We start from the raw sequence: 20,000 nt of genomic DNA, 5'->3' as shown, positions 1-20,000 counted from the left end.
TCAATCACAGGGCAAACTTTGCTATTATTTGATCTCCAATTTAAACTTGTATACAATTTCTTATCTTTCAAGTGTTTGATTGTGTTCTTTTAAAGGTAATTTCACAAACGATAACAAAAAAAAAAAAAAAAAAAAAAAAAAAAAATTCATCCACACACAATCTGTGTTTTGATGGCGGTCGTGCTGATATGCTGCTAAAAATAACTTGGATGCAAGGTTGCCTTGGCAACCAACACAAGGATACCAGGGTTAGGAATGCTGGGATGCTTCAGAAAAGCACATTTATAGAAAAGATGGGCAGGGGGGAAGAAAATCATGTCAAGGAAAAAAAGAGTTTTTTGGCAAGACAACACAATAACTTCATTAAATGGTAAAAGTGTTATACTCGTATAGCACTTTTATACCTTCAAGGTACTCTAAGCGCTTTGACACTATTTCCACATTCACACATTCACACACACATTCACACACTGATGGCGGGAGCTGCCATGCAAGGCCCTAACCACCACCCATCAGGAGCAAGGGTGAAGCGTCTTGCTCAAGGACACAACGGACGTGACTAGGATGGTAGAAGGTGGGGATCGAACCAGAAACCCTCAGGTTGCTGGCACAGCCACTCCCCCAACCGCGCCACGCCGTCCGCATATAAAAAGTCATTGCGTAGTAAGTTGACTGATGCGGATACATTTGTTACTGGATACTTTACAGCCTGTAAGTAACATGCATCTGTGGTTCTTGTTTGTATTGACAAATGTTCATTGTTCAATTAGGAGCACTTATTGTGTATGACTAGCTTGTATGCTATTGTGTGCTTAGTTGCTGTGTAGCTGCTAGTTCCTGGTAACCTACAGTATATCCTCCCATGTTTACCTTTTGTAAATGTCTTCTTCATGTTGTGCTTATTGGAGGACATTTAAATGTCACCTGGCTTTTCACAAAGACTGCTTGAATCCAAACTCTTTGTTTTCTTGGTATTGGACTCATATCATCACTAGTTCTCAGGTCGGGACACACCAACATGCACCAAAGGGTGCTAGCGTCTGCTTCCCCTTTAATACTTCCCATGACATGAAACCAGACTGTAGAAGTCGCTGTCTTGCGGTCCCACAGTTGCACGTCAAAGTGACCAAGCGCATGGAGTTTAAAATAAGCTTTTTAATGTTTTTCAACACCACCATCACATAAACTTCTTGTTTTTGGACTTTCCAGTCTCTCTCCCAACTTCCTTCCCTTCCAGCACCCGGCCGCTCACTGTTAAAGACAACAGATGATTAGTTTGACACGTACCACCTGTGCAATCTAATCATCTGCCAGCTGTGTCTCGCCGTCAGTATACATGCCACGCCCCTGTCTGATGGCGCCCTGTTTCAGCACCATGGACAGAGGTGTTGACTTGCAGTGCACTAATCACAATCCCCTTCCACACAGACAAATACACCTGAAGACGTGCACAGTCCTGTAAAAGACATATTTGCAGTGTGATGTTGAACCTGGCGAGGACACTTGAGGTCACACTAAAGCCCAAACGGCTCTTCAGGCCAGGACGTCCACTTAAGGTGAGCGTGACAACTGGACGTCCACTTAAGGTGAGCGTGACAGCTGGACGTCCACTTAAGGTGAGCGTGACAGCTGGACGTCCACTTAAGGTGAGCGTGACAGCTGGACGTCCACTTAAGGTGAGCGTGACAACTGGACGTCCACTTAAGGTGAGCGTGACAACTGGACGTCCACTTAAGGTGAGCGTGACAGCTGGACGTCCACTTAAGGTGAGCGTGACAGCTGGACGTCCACTTAAGGTGAGCGTGACAGCTGGACGTCCACTTAAGGTGAGCGTGACAACTGGACGTCCACTTAAGGTGAGCGTGACAGCTGGACGTCCACTTAAGGTGAGCGTGACAACTGGACGTCCACTTAAGGTGAGCGTGACAACTGGACGTCCACTTAAGGTGAGCGTGACAACTGGACGTCCACTTAAGGTGAGCGTGACAGCTGGACGTCCACTTAAGGTGAGCGTGACAGCTGGACGTCCACTTAAGGTGAGCGTGACAGCTGGACGTCGACTTAAGGTGAGCGTGACAGCTGGACGTCCACTTAAGGTGAGCGTGACAGCTGGACGTCCACTTAAGGTGAGCGTGATAACTGGACGTCCACTTAAGGTGAGCGTGACAACTGGACGTCCACTTAAGGTGAGCGTGACAGCTGGACGTCCACTTAAGGTGAGCGTGACGGCTGGACGTCCACTTAAGGTGAGCGTGACAGCTGGACGTCCACTTAAGGTGAGCGTGACAGCTGGATGTCCACTTAAGGTGAGCGTGACAGCTGGACGTCCACTTAAGGTGAGCGTGACAGCTGGACGTCCACTTAAGGTGAGCGTGACAACTGGACGTCCACTTAAGGTGAGCGTGACAACTGTAAGTCCACTTAAGGTGAGCGTGACAGCTGTAAGTCCACTTAAGGTGAGCGTGACAACTGGACGTCCACTTAAGGTGAGCGTGACAACTGGACGTCCACTTAAGGTGAGCGTGACAGCTGGATGTCCACTTAAGGTGAGCGTGACAGCTGGACGTCCACTTAAGGTGAGCGTGACAGCTGGACGTCCACTTAAGGTGAGCGTGACAACTGGACGTCCACTTAAGGTGAGCGTGACAACTGGACGTCCACTTAAGGTGAGCGTGACAACTGTAAGTCCACTTAAGGTGAGCGTGACAGCTGGACGTCCACTTAAGGTGAGCGTGACAGCTGTAAGTCCACTTAAGGTGAGCGTGACAGCCTATTAGTGTGATGAAATCATCAACGTGAGGTGGAGGCCACATTCATCTCCATTAGCGACTCGCTGGGCTAAATGCTAATGGAGGCAAGTGAGTCAACACACACACGGAGCCAAGTGGCTGAAGGCAGGGATGTGTCACACAGACAATAATGCAAACAGAGACAAGAATGTGTCAGAGACAAGAATGCAAACAGAAGCTTAGTTTTGCATGTAATAAATGCATTGAGTCAAGTAATGTGTTACAGTGTAAAGAAGAGATGAATATGCTGAACCTGCAGGAGGGAATGCTCCAAAATGCTCCAAAATGCTACAAAATGCTCCAAAATGCTCCAAAATGCTACAAAATGCTACAAAATGCTACAAAATGGCCTCCCAATGTTTGCTTCTCCCTCCTCTCCCATCTCTGATTTCCTCTCTTCCTCCCCTGGCACTCTTTTTTACAGGTCAGTGAACGCAGCACACAAATGTGATGCAAGCTCATCTTCCATGCCAGCAGAGTAGAATCCAATCATGAATCATCTTCATGATATTCTTTATGAGCCCGTGACCTCAGCAAAGGTCAAAGACGTCACATCAACACGACCTTTGCATCATTTATGGCAGCAAATTGTGAGAACATGATTCCACTTTCACTCTTGCAACCTGCTCTGCTAATGGAATGACAACAGACCAGTCATAAATGACATTAATGGAGGAAACTACCAATACAATAGATGGTAAACAGTGTGTAGCTGCAGTGTTTATGTACCAAAGTCGATACTATTAACATAATATGATAATAATGGAGGGAACTACCAATGCAATAGATGGTAAATAGTGTGTAGCTGCAGTGTTTATGGACCAAAGTTGATACTATTAACATAATATAATAATTAATGGAGGAAACTACCAATACAATAGATAGTAAACAGTGTGCAGCTGCAGTGTTTATGGACCAAAGTTGATACTATTAACATAATATAATAATTAATGTATGACATCAGAGGGTTGGTCTGGAAGTGTGTAAGAAGCTACTTGGCCAACAGGAAGCAACACCCAAAGCTCGGCAAACATACGTCTACAGCTCTAAATATTTGTGTGGTGTCCCTCAGGGATCAACACTGGGACCAATATTGTTTAATCTCAATTAAAACAACATTTGTAAAGTTGTGAGGACTTAAAGTTGGTATTATTTGCAGACAATACAACCATTTTTTGTTCAGGAGCGATCACACAAAATCTATAAAAAAATAATAACAGAAGAAATGAAAACAATGTTTTTTAATGTGCACATGTAGTATTAATAAACAGTCATCAGTAGGTCATTGCAGGTGTTGTGTTGTTGTTGTTGTGTGTTGTTGTTGTTGTTGTTGTGTGTTGTCCTGCTCACCACGCCTCCAGATAAATATGACATCATCTTCATCAATCAATCAATCAATCAATGTTTATTTATATAGCCCTAAATCACAAGTGTCTCAAAGGGCTGTACAAGCCACAACGACATCCTCGGTACAGAGCCCACATACGGGCAAGGAAAAACTCACCCCAGTGGGACGTCGATGTGAATGACTATGAGAAACCTTGGAGAGGACCACATATTTATAATATTTAACAGTGATAGACCTAATAATACAAACAGTTCCTTGATAAGTTTCCCAGGAAGAGGGTCAAGTAAACATGTTTACTTACACGCCGTAATAATTCCTCTAATGTTATTTCATCAAAAATAGAGAGATTATTTTGGAGGGTAGTATCTGTCGTATATACTGTACAGTTGTATCTGTGTTAATAGTGTGTGAGTGCTCGTGCACAGAGTGTGTGTGATGTGTCAGTGCGTTAGATTTGTGGCAGAAGTGCTTGTAGTTAGTGCATGCTGCCTAGGGATGGGCGATACCACACTTTTAGGATTCCATACGATACCGATACTTTTTCTTGCATTTTCATCGATACCGATACCATTAATTTCTTATTGGCAATTTTTGTCAGTCAAAAATATTATTACTATTGTTATTATTTAAGACAAATACAGACCATTTATACCACATTTATTATGGTCAATATATAATAAAAGTAAAATTAAAATAAATAACATAAATATGAAAAATAAATTAAATATAAACAAAAATATACACATTTTCACTTTTCTTATTCCTCAAAAAAAAGTATTGGTAGAAAAAGCTTATAAAAACAATTATTCATAACAATGTTATGTTTCAAACCTCTTTGTGGAAGTAAACTTATAACACTTCTCTGAAGCAAAGTCAATAATTTCCTTATCACAATAAACTAGGATTTCCTTGTCCTATAAACCTGCATATGAAAGACAGTTCCCTGAGAAAATCAACTTGGAAAAATGATCTACAAAAATGTCTGACACCATCACACCTTTAGTGTACTCCAGATATGTCGTCACACGTCACACTTTACTGAAGTCTCAGATTGCTGTTCAGGAAAAGTAACAACGCTGTCGGCTGGCTGTGTGTGTGTGTGTGTGTGTGTGTGTGTGTGTGTGTGTGTGTGTGTGTGTGTGTGTGTGTGTGTGTGTGTGTGTGTGTGTGTGTGTGTGTGTGTGTGTGTGTGCGTGTGCGTGTGCGTGTGTGTGTGTGTGTGTGTGTGTGTTGCACGTTGACGACGCTCATTCTCTGTGTCCTGTCACATGACTGGGCCAGCTCTATACTCTGCCAGGTACAGGGGTGTCCCAGCACATAGTAAGTTAAGTAAGTCATCAAAAACATCTGAAAGTGATGCTTGCACCCCCCACACGCCCTTTTTTGGTTTATATCGATACTTTTTTCAGAAAAGTGATGCCAAATAAGTAGTGTGTGAGTATCGATATATCGATACCACAGGATCGATACGCACATCCCTAATGCTGCCCCTGCTTGCTACTCTCTGCTTACAGCTATCGCCGCCAGCTAGACCCTGGGTGGGTGAAAGCTAGACCCTGGGTGGGTGAAAAGAGGAGCCGAGTTCGTAAGCCTCCTCCTGCTGGTACAAAGCCTCTCCACCACCAAGACCCCTGTGGTGCCTCCTCATGGCCACACATGGTAAACTGCGTCTTTGCGGACACAGGCTCAACTGTAGGGGATCTCGGAGCAGCAGTGGGCCCCAGAGGCGAGGCGTGCAGGCCCACCAGTGTGTGGACACGCCCTGGCGTCCGCCAACCACTGCCCCATCTATGGGTTAAATAGATATAAGACCTCAACGGTGGAAGTGGCGGAGGATGACACTGCATGTCACAACGGCACTGAAGGCGGATGAAGGCTGCAACAGAGGGTGGTCTCCAGTCGTCATGGATCCATGCCACTGGATCAAGGCCCCCAAGGACCGTGTGGTGGCTGCAGGCACATCAGTCTCCCCACGCTAAAAGATGTCACAGGCAGGCGTCCTCACGAATGGGAACCCATCCATTCTGAGGACAGTCATACTTGACCACGAGTGACTGCCGATGATGATGAATAGAACCCAGTTGTAGCTGGGATGCGTTGTCTTTAATCTCCTTTCTAATGAGTTCAATTTTCTTATTAAAGAAATTCATAAAGTCATCTGCCGAGTGGGTGGAGCTACTGGGAGGAGTCCTTTGTTGGGTTAGCGATGCTACTGTACTAAACAGACATTTAGGATCGTTTTTGTTCATGCAATCTTAGTCACCAGGATTAACTCCTGGCAGACATTGGTGATGTCACTGGGACATGACTTTCATTGGTGATGTCACTGGCACATGATTTCCTTTGGCGATGTCACTGGGACATGACTTCCATTGGTGATGTCACTGGGACATGACTTCCATTGGTGATGTCACTGGGACATGACTTCCATTGGTGATGTCACTGGGACATGACTTCCATTGGTGATGTCACTGGGACATGACTTCCATTGGTGATGTCACTGGGACATGACTTCCATTGGTGATGTCACTGGGACATGACTTCCATTGGTGATGTCACTGGGACATGACTTTCATTGGTGATGTCACTGGCACATGACTTCCATTGGTGATGTCACTGGGACATGACTTCCATTGGTGATGTCACTGGGACATGACTTCCATTGGTGATGTCACTGGGACATGACTTTCATTGGTGATGTCACTGGGACATGACTTTCATTGGTGATGTCACTGGGACATGACTTCCATTGGTGATGTCACTGGGACATGACTTTAGATGGTGATGTCACTGGGACATGACTTTCATTGGTGATGTCACTGGGACATGACTTCTATTGGTGATGTCACTGGGACATGACTTCCATTGGTGATGTCACTGGCACATGACTTCCATTGGTGATGTCACTGGGACATGACTTCCATTGGTGATGTCACTGGGACATGACTTCCATTGGTGATGTCACTGGGACATGACTTTCATTGGTGATGTCACTGGGACATGACTTTCATTGGTGATGTCACTGGGACATGACGTTCATTGGTGATGTCACTGGGACATGACGTTCATTGGTGATGTCACTGGGACATGACTTCCATTGGTGATGTCACAGGGACATGACGTTCATTGGTGATGTCACTGGCACATGACTTCCATTGGTGATGTCACTGGGACATGACTTCCATTGGTGATGTCACTGGGACATGACTTCCATTGGTGATGTCACTGGGACATGACTTCCATTGGTGATGTCACAGGGACATGACGTTCATTGGTGATGTCACTGGGACATGACTTCCATTGGTGATGTCACTGGGACATGACTTCCATTGGTGATGTCACTGGGACATGACTTCCATTGGTGATGTCACTGGGACATGACTTCCATTGGTGATGTCACAGGGACATGACTTCCATTGGTGATGTCACTGGGACATGACTTCCATTGGTGATGTCACTGGGACATGACTTCCATTGGTGATGTCACTGGGACATGACTTCCATTGGTGATGTCACTGGGTCATGACTTCCATTGGTGATGTCACAGGGACATGACTTCCATTGGTGATGTCACTGGGACATGACTTCCATTGGTGATGTCACAGGGACATGACGTTCATTGGTGATGTCACAGGGACATGACTTCCATTGGTGATGTCACTGGGACATGACTTCCATTGGTGATGTCACTGGGACATGACTTTCATTGGTGATGTCACAGGGACATGACTTCCATTGGTGATGTCACAGGCACATGACTTCCATTGGTGATGTCACTGGGACATGACTTCCATTGGTGATGTCACTGGCACATGACTTCCATTGGTGATGTCACTGGGACATGACTTCCATTGGTGATGTCACAGGGACATGACTTCCATTGGTGATGTCACTGGCACATGACTTCCATTGGTGATGTCACAGGGACATGACTTCCATTGGTGATGTCACAGGCACATGACTTCCATTGGTGATGTCACTGGGACATGACTTCCATTGGTGATGTCACTGGGACATGACTTCCATTGGTGATGTCACTGGGACATGACTTCCATTGGTGATGTCACAGGGACATGACGTTCATTGGTGATGTCACAGGGACATGACTTCCATTGGTGATGTCACTGGGACATGACTTCCATTGGTGATGTCACTGGGACATGACTTTCATTGGTGATGTCACAGGGACATGACTTCCATTGGTGATGTCACAGGCACATGACTTCCATTGGTGATGTCACTGGGACATGACTTCCATTGGTGATGTCACAGGGACATGACTTCCATTGGTGATGTCACTGGGACATGACTTCCATTGGTGATGTCACAGGGACATGACTTCCATTGGTGATGTCACTGGCACATGACTTCCATTGGTGATGTCACAGGGACATGACTTCCATTGGTGATGTCACAGGCACATGACTTCCATTGGTGATGTCACTGGGACATGACTTCCATTGGTGATGTCACAGGGACATGACTTCCATTGGTGATGTCACTGGGACATGACTTCCATTGGTGATGTCACAGGGACATGACTTCCATTGGTGATGTCACTGGGACATGACTTTCATTGGTGATGTCACTGGGACATGACTTTCCTTGGTGATGTCACTGGGACATGACGTTCATTGGTGATGTCACTGGGACATGACGTTCATTGGTGATGTCACTGGGACATGACTTCCATTGGTGATGTCACAGGGACATGACTTCCATTGGTGATGTCACTGGGACATGACTTCCATTGGTGATGTCACAGGCACATGACTTCCATTGGTGATGTCACTGGGACATGACTTTCATTGGTGATGTCACAGGCACATGACTTCCATTGGTGATGTCACAGGGACATGACTTTCATTGGTGATGTCACAGGGACATGACTTCCATTGGTGATGTCACTGGGACATGACTTCCATTGGTGATGTCACTGGGTCATGACTTCCATTGGTGATGTCACTGGGACATGACTTTCATTGGTGATGTCACTGGGACATGACTTCCATTGGTGATGTCACTGGGACATGACTTCCATTGGTGATGTCACTGGGTCATGACTTCCATTGGTGATGTCACTGGGACATGACTTTCATTGGTGATGTCACTGGGACATGACTTCCATTGGTGATGTCACTGGGTCATGACTTCCATTGGTGATGTCACTGGGACATGACTTCCATTGGTGATGTCACTGGGACATGACTTCCATTGGTGATGTCACTGGGACATGACTTCCATTGGTGATGTCACTGGCACATGACTTCCATTGGTGATGTCACTGGGACATGACTTCCATTGGTGATGTCACTGGGACATGACTTCCATTGGTGATGTCACTGGGACATGACTTCCATTGGTGATGTCACTGGGACATGACTTCCATTGGTGATGTCACTGGGACATGACTTCCATTGGTGATGTCACTGGCACATGACTTCCATTGTGTGTCCTCTTAGTGACTGCTGAATGGTGGTGTGTTGAAACATAAATCAACATAAAGCAGGACTTGTTGTGTTGTTTGAAGGTGGTCTCTTGAAGTGAAGATGAAAAACAAAATGATGTCTCATCCAAGGTCTCACTGTTTGTTTCTTTATTCCCAGGTGAAAAACAAAAACACTTTTTTCATATTTCCTGTATATGCCCTAGAAAAACTGTTTAAATCATGGTTTTGAAAAATTGGGTCTAAGCCTGGGCCCCTGGAGAGAGGGGGTCCAGACTGAGGCCAAGGGGAAAAACAACTCATAGCCATAGCACACACATGTACGATGGAAACATCAAACATCAAAGAAGACAAAGGACATTAAAGACATTAAAAGAGCAGAGCTGATACTAGCAGACACTTCTACATACAGCTGGGGATAAATATATCAAATAATAATAAATATATAATAGATAACAATAATAAATAAATCAGAGCTGATACTAGCAGACACTTCTACATACAGCTCAGAATAAATATATCAGATAATAATAAATATATAATAGATAATAATAATAAATATATCAGAGCTGATACAAGCAGACACTTCTACATACAGCTGGGAATAAATATATCAGATAATAATAAATATATAATAGATAATAATAAATATATCAGAGCTGATGCAAGCAGACACTTCTACATACAGCTGGGAATATAAATATATCAGATAATAATAAATATATAATACATAATAATAATAAATATATCAGAGTTAAGACAAGGAGACACTTCTACATACAGCTGGGGATAAATATATCAGATAATAATAAATATATAATAGATAATAATAATAAATATATCAGAGCTGAGACAAGCAGACACTTCTACATACAGCTGGGAATAAATATATCAGATAATAATAAATATATAATAATAAATATATCAGAGCTGATACAAGCAGACACTTCTACATACAGCTGGGGATAAATATATCAGATAATAATAAATATATAATAATAATAAATATATCAGAGCTGATACAAGCAGACACTTCTACATACAGCTGGGAATAAATATATCAGATAATAATAAATATATAATAATAATAAATATAGAGCTGATACAAGCAGACACTTCTACATACAGCTGGGAATAAATATATCAGATAATAATAAATACATAATAGATAAAAATAAATATATCAGAGCTGATACAAGCAGACACTTCTACATACAGCTGGGAATAAAAAGTCAAATGTCACTCTTTGCATTGGCCCAGGCCATGAGGCGGCCACTTGTCCAGGGTGTACCCCACCTTACACCCCAGTGCTGCTGGGATAGGCTCCAGCTTCCCCCCCAGCGACATCAAAACTGTAGGAAATGTATAGATGGATGCATTGTTTAACCCCAGCATCCAACATGGGAACAACCACAGTTTGACCACAACCTTCACTCAGCATTGGATGACCTTTCACACAGCACACCTGCTTGGAACACGCACACACACACACACACACACACACACACACACACACGCACACACACACACACACACACACACACAATCCCAAGAGAATCATAGTAATGTGTGCAAGTGTAGCTCAGACCAGTCAGAATATTTTTATTTTTGTTTTTTTATTTTTAAAGACAACCCTTTTCATCCCAACTCAAGTGTGTGTGTGTGTGTGTGTGTGCTTGTTTGCTTTGTCTTCACATCAGTCTGTGTGTGTGTGTGTGTGTGTGTGTGTGTGTGTGTGTGTGTGTGTGTGTGTGTGTGTGTGTGTGTGTGTGTGTGTGTGTGTGTGCTGCTCTCCATTTTAATGGCAATTCCGACAGAGCCTTTCCCGTCTCCTCATCACCATGGCAACCAAGCGAGTAAGCGGCCACGTTTGTCCCGGGGGCCCTGGCCTTCTTTTGCGTGCTACAGCTGCACACACACACACACACACACACACACACACACGCACGCACACGCACACACACACACACACACACACACACACACACACACACACACACACACACACACACACACTTATCCCAGCAGATTGTCAGAAATCACACTAATTAATTTGATAAAGACAAAATCACTGTTTGTCCACACACACACACACACACACACGCACACACACACACACACACACACACACACACACACACACACACACACACACACACACACACACACACACACACACACACACACTTATCCCAGCAGATTGTCAGAAATCACACTAATTAATTTGATAAAGACAAAATCACTGTTTGTCCACACACACACGCGCGCGCACACACACACACACACACACACACACACACACACACACACACACACACACACACACACACACACCCTCCATCTTTGTGCGCGGAGCTTTGTCCAAAACAATCCCACGCTGCTCCGCCCCTCCTCCACACCACAGCAGGGGGTCCTGAGTGGGTCCATGGAGGGTCTTCCTCCCTCCCTCCATAAGAGGACTCCCCCTCCTCATAAGAGGACTCCCCCTCCTCATAAGAGGACTCCCCCTCCTCATCTGGCTGCTGGATCAATGAGTCAAACTTGTTGATAAGAAGATGTTATGCTGACTTTTTCCCAGCTGGTTGAATGTTGGATTGTTTTGAGTCATCTTGCACTGACAAGATGGACGTCATCATAATCATCATCATCATCATAATATTTCCTTTCCTCAATTGTGGCCGGGATGTTGCTTGAATGTTTTATTAGCACATATTTGCTGAGTGTGGCACAGCTGGGCTGCTGCTGGCAGCTAAAATGTGTTTAATAATTGAAGGTGTCACAAAGTGTGTTCATCAAGACTGTTAATATGTCAAATATTTCAACATAAACTCTCTGAGCCTTCATTTACTGACATCCAAATAGCATGTGCTAAATGTTTGCAAAATATAAAATAGTGTGTACTATTAGTGGCTGCGTGATTTACTAAGACTGCGTGTGCAACTGATAACTGATGCAGAGCGTCTTATTCAAATGAGGTTATTGTGTGTACTCATGGAAGACTATCTGCTAGCATGCAAGACACTATCTGCTAGTATGGAAGACACTATCTGCTAGCACGGAAGACACTATCTGCGAGCACGGAAGACACTATCTGCGAGCACGGAAGACACTATCTGCTAGCACGGAAGACACTATCTGCGAGCACGGAAGACACTATCTGCGAGCACGGAAGACACTATCTGCGAGCACGGAAGACACTATCTGCTAGCACGGAAGACACTATCTGCGAGCACGGAAGACACTATCTGCTAGCACGGAAGACACTATCTGCGAGCACGGAAGACACTATCTGCTAGCACGGAAGACACTATCTGCTAGCACGGAAGACACTATCTGCGAGCACGGAAGACACTATCTGCTAGCACGGAAGACACTATCTGCGAGCACGGAAGACACTATCTGCTAGCACGGAAGACACTATCTGCGAGCACGGAAGACACTATCTGCTAGCACGGAAGACACTATCTGCGAGCACGGAAGACACTATCTGCTAGCACGTAAGACACTATCTGCTAGCACGGAAGACACTATCTGCTAGCATGGAAGACACTATCTGCGAGCACGGAAGACACTATCTGCTAGCATGGAAGACACTATCTGCGAGCATGGAAGACACTATCTGCGAGCATGGAAGACACTATCTGCTAGCACGGAAGACACTATCTGCTAGCATGGAAGACACTATCTGCTAGCATGGAAGACACTATCTGTGAGCCGGTGCTGGAATGTTCCAGGTGCAAGAAAATGCACATTGCCAGATGTTTTTTGTACATATATTTATTAAAAAAAAGACATTGAAAAGGTAAAAAGAAAACACAAAATAGATGATAAAATGAACTTTGAAACCTCACATAAAAAATATACAACATAAAGTAGCAAGAAACACGTCAATAATGAATAAAATAAAAGAAACACGTCAATAATGAATAAAATAAAAGAAACACGTCAATAATGAATAAAACAAAACATGTTCTGGACCAAACATGACTTCATATTGTCTTCTGCTCACTAGTGTCACATATCTGACTTATTGTGCAGAAATAATGACAAAAGTAGACTTATTCACTAACTGTTACAAAAAAGGTCAGTTATAATAATAATAATAATGTTGGATATAGAGAACATACAAACACTTTATTTATTGATTTAAAAATATTGAAATTCCACGATATATTGAATTTGCAAACAGTTAAATGACGTCCAAAGCAAACTATAACCTGCTAGCTAAGAATGTACAACAATTCTTCTCAACAAAAGACGAGAAATATAATCTTAGAGAAAAATGTATTTTAAAATATTTGTATGCACGTACAACATTTAGAACCTTTAGCATGTCAGTATGTGGAATGAAATGATGGAATGGATGAAGCAAAGCAATCAAACAAAGCAGCAATATAATTCACTTTAAGTTCAAACTACAAAGTAGAACAATTATGATGAACATCTTCAACATTTAAAAAAAAAAAAAGGATGATTATTTATGTATTTAATATTTGTTTACTTACTAGGGTATATTTATTTATTTATTATTTATTTATTCACTGTTCTGTTACAGAGAAGAAGGAAATGGGATAAAATTGCTCTGATATGAAAAGGTGTAGGATTAAATAAGCTCTGCTTCTTCCTACTCCTTTTGGGACGTGCTGTAATGAAACAAGTGTAAATGTGTGATGCATCACATTTCATCTTATGCATGTTCCACTGAAACTGCTTCAGTTGCTATAATCAATTAATTTCTTATCTTTCATATTAAGCCTAAACATTTGGTTAGTAGTGGCAGTAAGTTTCATATTAGTAGGCCACAACAAATGACAAATGCAGTATATCTTGAAGACCGTATGAGTGAAGTGAAATATTAATTTGCACTATCTACAGTATAAACTTCATTCTCACTTGAATAAATACCAAAAATGAATGTCCATGTTTTCCACTGTGTGCCTGATTGAATCAAATAGCTGAATTAATCACATGATGTACAATTACTCCTTTCCATGAGTACATATTTCTAATTGATTATAACTTAACATCATATTTTGGTCCACTAAGGTTGCTGCTGTGTGGTGTCTCCAACCTGACAAACACTGCCCTCTAGCGGTGGTTCTGTAAAAGTGCACTAATGTTGCTGCTGTTTGGTGTCTCCAACCTGACAAACACTGCCCTCTAGTGGTGGTTCTGTGAAGGCGCACCAAGATGCTGCTTTAGACAAAAATACATTCAGTGGCAGTTTAAAAATATTTCAATATATTATTCAAACATTATTCAAAATCTGACTGCGAAAAACAATGCAATCATACATCTTCATTAACTATTATTATTTTTAAACTCATTTAAATAAACAAAAAAAGGGCACAAAATGGGAAAATACAGCAACAAGTAATGTAAAGAAGAAAAACAGCTGAAAGTTGACACTGTTAACTTATAACGCAAAGATTTGTCTTTTAATAAAATGTATTTACAACACTTTTTGTTAACTTCTTACAAAATAAAAAATGTTTATAAAAAATATTTTAGTGGCCCCAATTCTTTGATTTTTCAGTATGCAACATGTAAGCACCCCCCCCCCCCCCGTATGCAACATGTAAGCACCCCCCCAGTATGCAACATGTACGCACCCCCCCAGTATGCAACATGTAAGCACTCCCCCAGTATGCAACATGTAAGCACCCCCCCCCCCACTATGCAACATGTAAGCACCTCCCCAGTATGCAACATGTAAGCACCCCCCCACTATGCAACATGTAAGCACCCCCCCCCCCCAGTATGCAACATGTAAGCACCCCCCCAGTATGCAACATGTAAGCACCCCCCCAGTATGCAACATGTAAGCACCCCCCCCCCCAGTATGCAACATGTAAGCACCCCCCTCCCTTTTGAGAATGTATTGTCTGAGAAAATGTGATGAAGTTCTAATACTGTAGGAGGACAAATAAGACTTTACATAAACAGCTGATTGTCTTTTGAAATATTGTGTGAGCTACGATCATCAATGATTATGATCAATGATTATGTTAGTGTGTTGCTGGCTCGCATATGAGATGACGTCACATCCGTGGCCAAGCAGCTTGAGTGTAGCATTAAAACAAGGGAGAGTTAATGTAGTTTGAGCAGAAAATGTTGTGTTGTTGTTGTTCTGTTCTTGGCTGTTCCTGTCAATCAAATAGAGAGATAGAAAATAACTTTAATAGATTATCAAAAGAAGTGGTTCATAAAGGTCATGAAGTCAGCTAAAAATGAAAGTGGGTCAAATGTCTCTTAAAATGATCACTTTCATCATCTCGTGAAACACACTGGACCACTTGTGTCTGCAGAGATCACTTTGTGAAATGTTTGTTTGAACATTTGATTTGTTTGAGAAAGTTTCTGTGATGCGATCAAGTTTATTCTCTACTACATTAGTAGTGTTTGAGAGCAGAAGTAAACATCAAGAAAGGACAAGAGACCACATTAGTTTGTGTTATGTTGTGTGTAACCAATCCGTGCTACAATCAATGCAATAAATATGGGGTTTTATGGGCTAGGAACAAAAGACTAGGGTTTCCACTTGGAGAGAGAAGGCAAAGCTCAAATTGCAGGTTGGTTAACTCCGTGTATTAAACAATTTGTGAGGGACAGCAGATATACACACACAATACGTTGAATGGCCATTCAACAGGAAAGTAATCTGGAAAACAACAGTGACTATATACATATATACACACACAATTCACATTTCAGTAATTAATGTCTCTGGATCTGAATAAAGCTCAGTTCAGACTTAAGAGTTCGTGGGGGGGAAAAAAGGATGGCAGTACAATCCATGTACTGCTGGTTAAAGATGAGGGGGGGATGAAAAGGGTCGGCTGGAGAGCCTCCTACCCGCCCAGACAGAACAGGTGCTGGTTCCTGGCTGGAATCTTCCAAAACCAGTCCTTGGACTAGATTCTTCTTTCTTTAGCTCGCCATAAAAAAAAAGAAGCCTGGCCTGTGTAAGAGCCAGGAACCTTCTTATAATTGATTGATTGATTGAGACTTTTATTAGTAGGTTGCACAGTGAAGTACATATTCCGTACAATTGACCACTAAATGGTAACACCCGAATAAGTTTTTCAACTTGTTTAAGTCGGGGTCCACTTAAATTGATTCATGATACAGATATATACTATCAGATATACTATCATCATAATACAGTCATCACACAAGTTAATCACATTGAATTATTTACATTATTTACAATCAGGGGTGTGGAGGGGGGGGGGGGGGGGTATGGACATCAAGTAGTGGACATAGAGAGAGAGAGAGAGAGAGAGAGAGAGAGAGAGATCAGAAGGCATAAGAAAAAGAAAAAGTATCTGCATTTGATTGTTTACATTTGATTATTAGCAATCCGGGGAGGGTGTTAGTTTAGGGTTGTAGCTGCCTGGAGGTGAACTTTTATTGCGCTTTTGAAGGAGGATAGAGATGCCCTTTCTTTTATACCTGTTGGGAGCGCATTCCACATTGATGTGGCATAGAAAGAGAATGAGTTAAGACCTTTGTTAGTTCGGAATCTGGGTTTAACGTGGTTAGTGGAGCACCCCCTGGTGTTGTGGTTATGGCGGTCATTTACGTTAAGGAAGTAGTTTGATATGTACTTCGGTATCAGGGAGGTGTAGCGGATTTTATAGACTAGGCTCAGTGCAAGTTGTTTAACTCTGTCCTCCACCTTGAGCCAGCCCACTTTAGAGAAGTGGGTAGGAGTGAGGTGGGATCTGGGGTGGAGGTCTAGAAGTAACCTGACTAGCTTGTTCTGAGATGTTTGGAGTTTAGATTTGAGGGTTTTGGAGGTGCTAGGGTACCAGGAGGTGCATGCGTAATGGAAAAAGGGTTGAACGAGAGTTCCCGCCAGAATCCTCAAGGTGCTTTTGTTGACCAGAGAGGAGATTCTGTAGAGAAATCTCGTTCGTTGGTTAACCTTTTTGATTACCTTGGTTGCCATTTTGTCACAGGAAAGGTTAGCCTCTAGAATGGAACCTAGGTATCCATGTGTACACAAAATATCTTCTTTAAATAACACTAATTGTATCATAAAGAATCCAGAATATGTTCTAGTTCTTTGCTCAATATTGTACAATATAAATCAATACATGTCAGAATCACAATATGCAATAAAATGCCAAAATAACTATTAGCAGCATAAATATGACCTATACAAAACAATCAGTGCACTTATCAAAACACATTTAATAGTACATTCAATACACAAATAGTTATCAAAGGTTTAAATCATAAACCTTGTATATGGACGATTGAGAATATGCTACAAAGACTGCTGCAATGAAAACAATCCAAGAAAGATACATGCTAAAGGTGCTATGTTCATAAATATGGACTCACCAACTCTTCTACCGTCACTCACAGCTTAATGAGGAAAACAACTCCGGCGTTGGTAGTCGGCTCTATAAAGTTACAAAGTAGGCATTTGAGTTTCTACTCAGTCAGCACAAACAAGAATAAAACTCTACCTCGAGCATACAATTGGTCTATCTGCTGGCCACTTCCTGGTACCGGCTTATAAGCCCAGCTAATTGGACCGCGGCGGTCACGTGACCCGGAAGCACGCACAGTGCTCAAAGAGTAACTAGCAGGCAAGATCATACCAGTCAAATTCAAAAAGGTATGAATTTGACACCTGCGTTAAATGTGGTTGCCACGTCTAAATAGAACTAGAAGACCTGCTTGTGCAAATAAAATAACTCATGTTAAGTCTTAGTAATAAATATTGTGATTGTTGGTGCAATCCACCATATTTTTGTTCTCCATTCTCATAACATAAACTAAAAGCTTAGTTGTTGTTGTGCAGGAGAGACAATTATGCTTTATTCTACACATATGACCACATTATGGCATCTTTGGGGATATTTGTTAGCATGAAGAAAATATCCATAATAGTAATAATAAAGTAGATGAATAAACCTCAACAGCATAAACTGAATGTTGACATTGCTAGCAAACATTGCTGAACAACATCTACAGATAAATAATGACACAAAATAAACTTGACAGCCTAAAAACAACTGCAGACATGAATTGTAGATGAGACTAATATTTCTAGCAGGAAATCAACTGCAAACAAACTTTTTACTTTTTCTCACTAGCGTCACCATCACTCGTTATGTCAATCAAATATGTTACTTAGCGATGCACTAATAAGTCCAACTTGGTCTTTCACTGATTAATGTTTCATTTGTGGACCTCTCACATGTAAAGACAAGATGTGTCTCCAGTATGTAAATACTGTAAGTGTCTAATACTGTAAGTGTCTAATACTGTAAGTGTCTAATACTGTAACTGTCTAATACTGTAAGTGTCAAATACTGTAAGTGTCTAATACTGTAAGTGTCAAATACTGTGAGTGTCTAATACTGTAAGTGTCTAGTACTGTAAGTGCCTAATACTGTAAGTGTCTAATACTGTAAGTGTCTAGTACTGTAAGTGTCAAATACTGTAAGTGTCTAATGCTGTAAGTGTCTAGTACTGTAAGTGTCTAGTACTGTAAGTGCCTAATACTGTAAGTGTCTAGTACTGTAAGTGCCTAATACTGTAAGTGTCTAGTACTGTAAGTGTCTAGTACTGTAAGTGTCTAGTACTGTAAGTGCCTAATACTGTAAGTGTCTAGTACTGTAAGTGTCTAGTACTGTAAGTGTCTAATACTGTACGTGTCTAATACTGTAAGTGTCTAATACTGTAAGTGTCTAGTACTGTAAGTGCCTAATACTGTAAGTGTCTAATACTGTAAGTGTCTAGTACTGTAAGTGTCTAATACTGTAAGTGTCAAATACTGTAAGTGTTTAATACTGTAAGTGTCTAATACTGTAAGTGTCAAATACTGTAAGTGTCAAATACTGTAAGTGTCTAATACTGTACGTGTGTAATAATACTGTAAGTGTATAATACTGTACGTGTGTAATAATACTGTAAGTGTATAATACTGTACGTGTGTAATAATACTGTAAGTGTATAATACTGTACGTGTGTAATAATACTGTAAGTGTCTAATACTGTACGTGTGTAATAATACTGTACGTGTGTAATAATACTGTACGTGTGTAATAATACTGTACGTGTGTAATAATACTGTAGGTGTCAAGTGAAGTGAGAGAGATGTGCTGATGAATAGTTTATAAGTTGTTGTTGATGTTTGCCACTAAACTTTTGAACATCTGCACTGATGCAGTGAACAAACAGGAGCCCACTTAAACCTGCCAAAGTCAGCTGGGATAGGCTCCAGCACCCCCGTCATCCCAAAAAGGACAAGCGGTAGAAAATGGATGAATGGATGAGGACTCGAGACTATCGCCCGAAACCGGTACTTGCCTGTTGGTCACGTGACTGCAACAAAGATCGATCTGGCAGTTTTACCTGAAGTTTACACTTTCATCCACCAGAGGGCAGTGTGCTA

The 20,000-nt window shown here is 42.0% G+C and overlaps 1 protein-coding gene across 1 annotated transcript in view; it reads right to left on the bottom strand.

The window, feature by feature from the left end:
- Positions 1 to 17,985, bottom strand: part of LOC133638809 (phospholipid phosphatase-related protein type 1-like) — a 165,043-nt gene extending 147,058 nt beyond the window's left edge. Inside the window, exon 1 of the mRNA XM_062031783.1 lies at positions 17,936 to 17,985. The gene's annotated coding sequence lies outside the window, so the exon portion shown is untranslated. The remainder of the gene's footprint in view (positions 1 to 17,935) is intronic.
- Positions 17,986 to 20,000: the final 2,015 nt, after the last annotated feature.

The sequence above is a fragment of the Entelurus aequoreus genome, linkage group LG21 (genome assembly GCF_033978785.1).
Source record: "Entelurus aequoreus isolate RoL-2023_Sb linkage group LG21, RoL_Eaeq_v1.1, whole genome shotgun sequence".
Classification (NCBI taxonomy): domain Eukaryota; kingdom Metazoa; phylum Chordata; class Actinopteri; order Syngnathiformes; family Syngnathidae; genus Entelurus; species Entelurus aequoreus.
This window is presented reverse-complemented; position numbering and strand designations above follow the sequence as displayed.